This window comes from Adiantum capillus-veneris, chromosome 6, assembly GCF_014529385.1.
Source record: "Adiantum capillus-veneris isolate H3 chromosome 6, ASM1452938v2, whole genome shotgun sequence".
NCBI classification, from domain to species: domain Eukaryota; kingdom Viridiplantae; phylum Streptophyta; class Polypodiopsida; order Polypodiales; family Pteridaceae; genus Adiantum; species Adiantum capillus-veneris.
This window is the reverse complement of record NC_140936.1, coordinates 137,126,920-137,136,012: the sequence shown is the minus strand read 5'-3', so window position 1 is coordinate 137,136,012 and position 9,093 is coordinate 137,126,920. Positions and strand designations below refer to the sequence as shown.

Below are 9,093 nucleotides of genomic sequence, written 5' to 3'. Positions count from 1 at the left end.
TGTTTTGCTCTTATTCCATGTGCCATGCTTGAGCTTCCGCTCTCCGTAGTAGATTAGTAAGATAACTAGTATGTGACTCGTGCATTGCTGCGGCTTAAACAAATGGCATCTAGTCATAAAATGCCATCTTTGACCTGAAAAATATTTGAAATGCTTTCTTTCTATATGTAAGGTACATATATTTTATCAATCTATTTAAGCAACATTGGCACCTTAAAAATTTATAGCAATGGAAGCGAGCATAGATCATTTGATTGCTTATCTTCACAAATGTTTTATGCATCATATTGAACTAAAGGGTGTGTTGCAGAATTGAGGGTGTGACGCGTAAGCATGTACTCTCTCTCTCTCTCTCTCTCTCTCTCTCTCTATATATATATATATATATATATCCACCCACCAAACATAAATTAAAATATCAAATATTTTTTTGAAAGAGGAGACTGTATTCAACTAGTTAGATACTTTAGCCTATTCCCTTACCTGCAATACGTACCATAGCAACCATTTGGTTTAGCTCCCATTCCCTCCAATGTACGGATGTGACCCATAAGCATGTACTCTCTCTCTCTCTCTCTCTCTCTCTCTCTCTCTCTCTCTCTCTCTCTCTCTCTCTCTCTCATTTACACACCACTATCCAAACATGGATACACCTTGGGCAAAGGGTGTATGGGTGATGGTTTTAGTGTATAAAGTACCTTAGTTCAAGAGTCTCATAAAACTCTCTCTCTCTCTCTCTCTCTCTCTCTCTCTCTCTCTCTCTCTCTCTCTCTCTCTCTCTCTCTCTCTCTCTCTCTCTCTCTCTCTCTGGCTGGCACTCTCCACTAAATGAATAGGCGGACCTCTTCTCTCCAAACACAACCACACTGCGTAGAGTTCCCTCATTGCATAGAGCCATCAAAGTGAGCTCAAATAGTGTTGGGAAAATGCAGCTATGTGTCTAGTGGCCAACTTGAGCAGCTTTTGCATACCGTGGCTACACGTGCAAGGAGCAGGTTGAGTTTGATGCCAATGCTTGGTGTGTGGAATCCACTTCGATAATGCATGTTCAACTATTTTGAATCATCCGCTTCTCCAATGTGTTGCTCAATTTGGAATCATTTGCTTCCTTGCAAGACAATATGTTTGTGCCATTTTTGTCAGTATTAGCAAGGTGTATGTCAAGAACAACAACCTTGTGTACTTCGAGTGTAATTCTTGTACAGGAATTTGAGACATCACAGTTTCGTTTTGCATGTACATACATTTGAAGAGACCCTATTTTTGGAAGGGTTGAAGTAGGTTCTACAATTTTTTGATAGGCCAAAAGATTCATGGTGGCATTTCACCAAAGTTGTTGAGGGGACTCCTGCAAAACCAATGAGCTTTTACCTGCATGTTTTATCATCATCCTTATGATCCAAAAGAAAGGCTACCACTCCACACAAAGCACCCTCTTTTAGAACTTCTCCATTCTTAGAAACAGGTGGACCCTTAGGGTTATTTACAACCATAGGTTTCTCATCCTACTGGTTTGAAAAACCCAACAATGGAAGACTCAAATTCATCTTGCATAAAATACACCTTGAGACCCATCACGAGCTAACACAGGAGCATGTCCCTCTTCTAGAATAGTTTGGCATGCTCCAAGAGATCTACACCACTTATGATATGCTACATTTTGAGAAGCTTTCAACAACATTACCACTTTTTGTCAGGTAAAGACTGTCAAATTTTTCTTCTACTTTGCTTAATGGAAGCCTCCTCATTTTTCCATGCAACATTAATTTGTTTGCCCCTCACCTTGTGAGAAACTTCTAATAACTCTTATGCCAGCCCCAATAGCATGAATTATTACTTTTACATTGTGGCTTAAAAATAAGTGCACTATAGCATCATACCCCACTTAAAATTACTCAATTAGCATGTCATCCTTTGAGATTATGACCTTTCAGTGCTAGTTGTAGCTTGTGAGTTGCAAATCTAGCTTCTTTCATTCATTACCTATATTTCAAGTCTTCGTTCTATCAGTTCTGAAAGCATGCTCCTTGCCCTCTAATTGTCACCACTTATTATTCTGAAACTTTCACAACCAAATGCACACGCTTTCCATTTTTGTGAGACCATAATCCTTCACTAAAGCATCTTGGCAGCAAAGCTCACGGGCTCCATATGTCAATCTCTAGTGCTTTACATAAAAACCTTGCCCACTTCAATCCATATTTGTTTAGAAGCAAACCCTCACCACTAATTTGAGAGTCTAGGAATAATATGATGTGATTAGTAATAGTTTACTAAGGCATCATTATTGTTCTCTGAAGATGACTCTCATCAATCCCAAGGGAGAAGCAAAGACAAATAGCGATGGTTATGCTTTGTTGCAAATGGCACTCTCTCTCTCTCTCTCTCTCTCTCTCTCTCTCAAGAAAAATTACCTTCTTTTGGAAGTTTTAATAACCCTTCGAGAAAAGCTCGAGGCATGTCCACACAACATTGAAGTTGCATATGATCAATATGCCAAAAAGGGGACTATATAACATACCTCACCAGGTGGCGGGCAAGCACAAAAAATTGATTTGTATCAATTCCCTAAAAATCAATGACAAATATATACAGCTATTGAGGCACACTGTGTATGTCAAAAGATAACCACACAACATCACTTGTTGTCCTTATTAACCTTCCCAAAGAGTGTCCCCTTTAATAATCGTAAATGTCTGAGAGAACGATTCTACAATTGAGCCCATACATTCGAGAGTTCACTCATTGAATTGTTGTAGACGTTCCACAAACCTTGCATTTGCAAATCTAGTGGCACCCACTTGGGCAGCCTTAAGAGCAGACTTGGGGTCGTTGGACATCACCCCTTTGAGCAATGTCCTTGCTTTGCTTGCATAGTTCGATGATGTTATTGGGAGTTTTGTTGAAGGCAGCTTCACGAGCAACAAATCCAAGAATACTATTAGTGTATTGAGCACTTCATTCTGGTATGTGAGGCTCATTTTTATCTCTCCTTCAGGCCATGCCAAGAAGAAGTTGCAACAGACGTAATAGGTAATTCTCTCTCTCTCTCTCTCTCTCTCTAATTAAGATTAAGGTGCATGAAGCCTCTTTTAGTATGCTTCCTTCACATGTGGCCACTCCAATACAGTCTCCTTCCACTTTCAAATGGGGGCACCTAGCAGCTTCCCAAATCTTGAACTCCCCCAAGGCCTCATAAGGCAGAGAAAGGGGGCCAAGGCAATGTCCACATACCCTATTCTCTACCCTGCAAAAAATTGACCTTCAGCAAACACATCGTGGAGAGCTCCATCCAATGTCTCGAGCGCCTCGACAAAGTCCTTCAGGCGTTGCCCTATCATCTCTCCTTGGAAGCTTTGAACAATCCGCGCTCTGGCGTTGTAGAGCTTCTTGTCAACAAAGTCTGCCCAGGAGCAGGGGTGACCGCACTGTGGTATTTACTGTCAGAAAGAAGGGATACATGATCGAGAGGGGGTCAAACTTCTTAAATGTATTGCGAAACGACCAGAGACTCGCAAATAGGGTTGCCGCTTTGGATGATCATAGGGACCTTCTTGTGGATGGGGTTAACCTGAAGCAAGAACTTGCTCTTGTTTTAAAGGTCTTCCTCTATGTACTCTTATTTTACCCCCTTTTCATAATTAAGGGCAATGAGGACCCGCAGGCCAAACATGTTGCACCATCGGTGGAGAGCCTTGAGCAGCGTCAATGTGGCCATGGCGAATTACAACACTGCACCAGCAATTGAGAAGCCAACAAATTTTTTTTGAGGGATCTCTCTCTCTCTCTCTCTCTCTCTCTCAAGTTTCTCTCTCTCACACACACACACACACTAATAAGCGAACATGAATGATGGACATCAATTGCAGCCTGTAGGACAGAAGAAGGAGAAACAACCACTCTTTGTAGCAGAAGAAGGAGAATCAAACACGTGGATGCCTTCTTTGAGCTCAAAAAAATTAAGCTGCATTAGATATTGTATAGATAATACTCATAGCTCTCCCCATTGCTACCCTAGCCCACTCACTCTTGCCAATATCACCCTTACAAAATTCTATGTTTGAGGATCCAAAATGGCACGATAGTAACATGTTAAAAATTATATTGAGCTTGGTCTACTGAGCTAGGTGAACATGGGATTAAGAGTGAGGGAACTCAAGCATCAATACTTTTCAACCATTTGGTATTCTCATTGACTCTCCAACAAAAGTTGAGGATACGCCAATGTGAGAGGTTGTTGAATATCAACCTCTCTCTCTCTCTCTCTCTCTCTCTCTCTCTATAACGTACACCACACTTGGCATACATGTCTAATGATGTTGCCAAAGCCAAACAATGTTTTTCAATAGCCCTTGACTAAAGATCTCATCATGAATTATTGATGAGGTCTATATCTTGCATGATGTAACATGCCTTAAGAAAGAAACTATAGCTAGTCACATTTGGAGAGTCACCCTAGCTCCACATTTGCTAAAAATAGTCAAAAGCTTCATGGACCCTTCAATCATAATCCTAGGTGACATGCCTTCAAAATGAAAGCATAAGTGAACATATTTGGTGGGAAGTCTTGGCTACATTTTTTGGTTGCCACACCCGAGGTTTTTCAACAATCCTAGATTTAATGTTCTCATCATGAATTTGTTAACCAAGGTCAAAGTCTTGCAATCCACAACCATGGGTACTCACACTTGGAGAGAAGCACTTGCTTCCCCTTCCGCTAAAAACAGTCTAGGGCTTCCTTGCCCCGCCCCTATTCGATATGTTTGAAGAGAAGCCTTGGATGCCTTTTTTGCTTTCCACACATGATGTTTTTTAACTGTCTCATATTTATCGTTTGTTCTTATCATGAGTTTGTTTTCCCATCTCAATGTCTTGAAAACCACAAGGGTAGGTGGTTGCACTTGGAGGAAAGCACAGGCTTCACATTTGCTAAAAAGATCATAGGGCTTCTTTTGACATATCCTACAATCAATGCAGTCCAAGAGATGCATGTTGACCAAAGCTTTGCCAAACATGACCTTGTTCCCAATAGTCCATGACAATCAATCTCATAATGGATTTGTCTATCCATGTCAATTTTCAAATCTTTTCATTTATGCTAGATACTTGCAAGTATAAATGATCACATTTGAAGAGAAGCCCTGGCTTCACACTTGCTAAAAAGAACCTAGAGCTTCGGCATGTTCAACCTAGAGCTTCCAACCATGCCACATGCCTACATAATGTAAACTTGGGTGGCTGCATGTCCAACCTAGGGTTGCCAGCCTTGTCACATGAGGCCTATAGACTGCAAATTTGGGTGGTTGCATAAAGAGATAAGATCTTGGTCTAGATCACTAAATAGAACTTAGAGCTTCTTGACCCTATTGCCCATGTTGGACAACCCCTACAAAAAGCACAATCTAAAACACTACATACCGGAGAGGAAGTTTGTCAAGAACTTGTATAATCAAAATTACACCATAGTTGGCATACATGTTTATCAGAGCATTGCCAAGAAAGGTTATGTTTTTCAACAATCCTTGACTACAACTCTCATCACGAAATATGTATCCAAGTCTACAACTTCCATGATGCAACATGCCTTCATATCGCAAGCATAGCTAATCGCATTTAGAGAGTTTCCCTAGATTTCCATTTGATACACATTGCCAAGACCTTCATGGACCCTTCAAATCACAATCATAGGTGACAATGCCCTGCATGACATGCCTTCAAAATGCAAGCATAAGTGCTCATATTTGAAGAGAATCCTTGGTTGCATTTTTTGCTTGCCAACTCCAACATTGTTTCTCAGTATCCCCAAGGCAGTACTCAACTACAAATCCGATCATGAATTTGTTTGCCCACGCCAACGACTTTGCATGATGATACATTTCTTCAAACCACAAGGAAGGGTGATTGCATGTAGAGAGAAACCTTTCCTTCACACTCGCTCAAAACAATCACAGCTTCCTTGCCTTGCCCATGGTGTGGATATACATTCGAACTACATCCTTGATTTCATGGCCCACCCTTTTTAGGCTTATCCTCATCTAGGTTCAATCCCTAGAGATTACATCTAAAGAGACCCCATTGCTCTACATTCCAAAAAGATGGCTGAGAGATTTTCTTTGCTTTTGCTAGGTATATCTAGCAATCATGCTCTCCAAAGGGTCTCACCACGGCAAGGATGCATTGAGATTTGAAAAGTAGGCAACACATGGAGTGCATGCTGATCAAAGCATTACCAGCCAAGAGGGTTTTTACTCAACAGCCTGTTTGTCCATGCTAAAATCCAACATAAGGCCGGCCAATTGTGCTTACTTGGCATATCCAACAATCAATGTGATATCTGAGTTTTGACAACTTTATCAAGGTGGCATCAAACACCATCATCAGGGTGGAGTGAAAGGGGTCACAACATCGTTGGACCCTCAGTTAGTTGGTGCATCAACAACCCTCGTCAACTGAGTGCGGTGACAAATAAGTCAATGGCTCGGCCTCAGGTTGACAAACGGGAGCAGGTCACAAATCGATCGAGAGGTCAATTAACGGACATCATGTGCTGAGAAATAACAGAGACAGTTGCAATAGAAGGGATCCATGTTGTTTGTATCTCAGGACACACACAAGATACAACAAGGTCTCTCTCTCTCTCTCTCTCTCTCACTCACACGCACACACACACACACACACACACACACACAATTCACTCAACACAGACAGTGGCCAGATGCACTCTCTCTCTCTCTCTCTCTCTCTCTCTCTCTCATATACACACACACACATACTCAAACACACACAAACACACACACAAATGGGCGTGCACCTGACCAACTGACAAACCACTGCAAGATTGGACTCAAAACGCTGAGCGATGAGATTGTCGAGGTGCATTCACCGGATGGGACTTGATTTTTTGAACTTCAAAGGTGCATATCAAGGTGCACTCATGGAGCACTCCAAGAGATGACACGTAGACACCTTCTCCTTCTTCAATAAATTTAAGCTCCATTATATATAGTATAGAAGTACAAAGTCTTTTGACTTTCCATTGTAAGAAGGCTTTTCATTTTTTTTTTTTTGGGCAGTACTCGCAGTAGTGAGTAGTAGTATATTACTTAACCAAAACCAGAAGGCCATACACCATACATCCAAGAGGCTACCACGGAATCCATTCGGTCTGCTACTCGATGAAAACCTCAAGATGACCCAAATGCACCACAGTAGAGACATACATCGGCTTTTCATTTCCTAAAATCTAACCCTTCACTTTTGAAATCTTTTCTATCTTTTTTTCTTCCAAAACTCACAATGTGAGTGAATTTAGTATAACAAAAAATTTACAAATTCAAGTCATGCTCAAGCCGAGCCATGACCTCTCCACATTAACCATAGGTACATTGGTTAACAAGGGAGCCACCACATGACCCATAGTAAGAGACCTCTACTCTAGCAAGCACCAATCATTGCAACATCAAAAGCCCTAATCCACTCGTCAAAGTTCGTGTGTTTCCCTATGGTGACAAATGCTTCCCTGCTTTTTTTGTATAATCTCAGAGAAACTAGTAGTTTTCAAAGTGTCCTTGAATACTCGACAACTCCTTGCCTTCCATACATGTTTGAAGTAATAGAATTTGACAACTTGAGTGCCGATAAGAAGTGCATGGTTCTTGAAAAACATATCACCCAATAGGAGGTCGTTCTTTTTGAGATATGACAAGTGAGAAGTCTAGAGCTCTGAACATTTTCTTGAAGTCCTTACAATAAAGAGTAAAACTAGAGAACATTGCTTCATTTTCTTTGCTCCAAAAATCATTGGGCTGAACCATAAACAATGCTACCATAAACAATGCTACAAAGAAGAAATGTTTCCTTGAGGTTAGTGACAACTTAGGTTATGCATGAAAATACTTTCTTTTTGAGATTAGGGTACTATGTCAACCCCAAGGGGTGTTTCCTGGTAGGTGGGGCATGGGATGAGCATAGAACATTTTGGAGGGAATGTAGAGGAGTGAGATAGAGAAACATCTCTTTGTGCATGCCCAAGCAAAATAGCGCTTTCAACAAGCGGATGTCGCCAACAACCTCTTTTATGAAGGTGCGTGGGTAGCATGAGAGCCACTACACGAGCTATGGAGATGGGGAGATAGCATTTAGGTGCGATCGAAGCAGGCAGCAAGATGGAGGCATTCTGTGCGTGTGCAAGGGTGCAAGGAGAGTGCAAATGGGCAGATGCAGGGCGCATGACAGGGCGGTGACTGAGGTATCCATGGTGGCCCGCTTGGGGGGGTTGCTGACATGGCATGGGACTTTAACCCTTGAATTCTTGATTCCAGAAGGAATCTTGCATTCAAATCAATTAATGGAAATGAAGTTAGACCCAAGGAGTTCTGCTCAATTTTAAGTTTGGGCTTTATTAGAGGGTATCTCGAGAGGTACTCTCTAGAAAAGTGAAGTAGAAAAAGGGAACCATGTGGAGGAGAGAGAGAGAGAGAGAGAGAGAGAGAGAGAGAGAGAGAGAGAGAGTTGCAGAGATATTTTTTGCATGCGAAACCCCAAGGCAAAGCTACAAAGCTTATTTGTTAGGATGCACACGAGTGCAGGGGGGGAAGAGAGATGGCATGTATTAGCGCTAACCCGGAGAGATAGGCAGAATGCCATTTGCAAAAATGGTATCTCTGAGGGCGAAGGCGAGGAGAGAGAGAGAGAGAGAGAGAGAGAGAGAGAGAGAGAGAGAGAGAGAGAGAGAGAGAGAGAGAGAGAGAGAGAGAGAAGGAATCTTGCATTCCAATTAATTAATGGAAATGAAGTTAGACCTCCTATAAAGGTCTGCTCAATTTTGAGTTTGGGCTTTATTAGAGGGTATCTTGGAAGGTACTCTCTAGAAAAGTGAAGTAGAAAAAGGGGGAAAGCACGTGGAGGGGGGGGGGGGGGGGGGGGAGAGAGAGAGAGAGAGAGAGAGAGAGAGAGAGAGAGCTGGAGAGATATTTTTTGCATGCGAAACCCCAAGGCAAAGCTAAGGAGATTATTTGTTAGGATGCACACGAGTATGGGGGGAGCAAGAAGAGAGATGATGTGTCTTAGCGCTAACCTGGAGAGAGAGGCGGA

General features: G+C 41.8%; 1 pseudogene; it reads right to left on the bottom strand.

Annotated features, from left to right (window-relative positions):
- Positions 1-1,048: 1,048 nt before the first annotated feature.
- LOC147456346 (phosphatidylinositol 4-kinase gamma 3-like) lies at positions 1,049-2,840 on the bottom strand (annotated as a pseudogene).
- Positions 2,841-9,093: the final 6,253 nt, after the last annotated feature.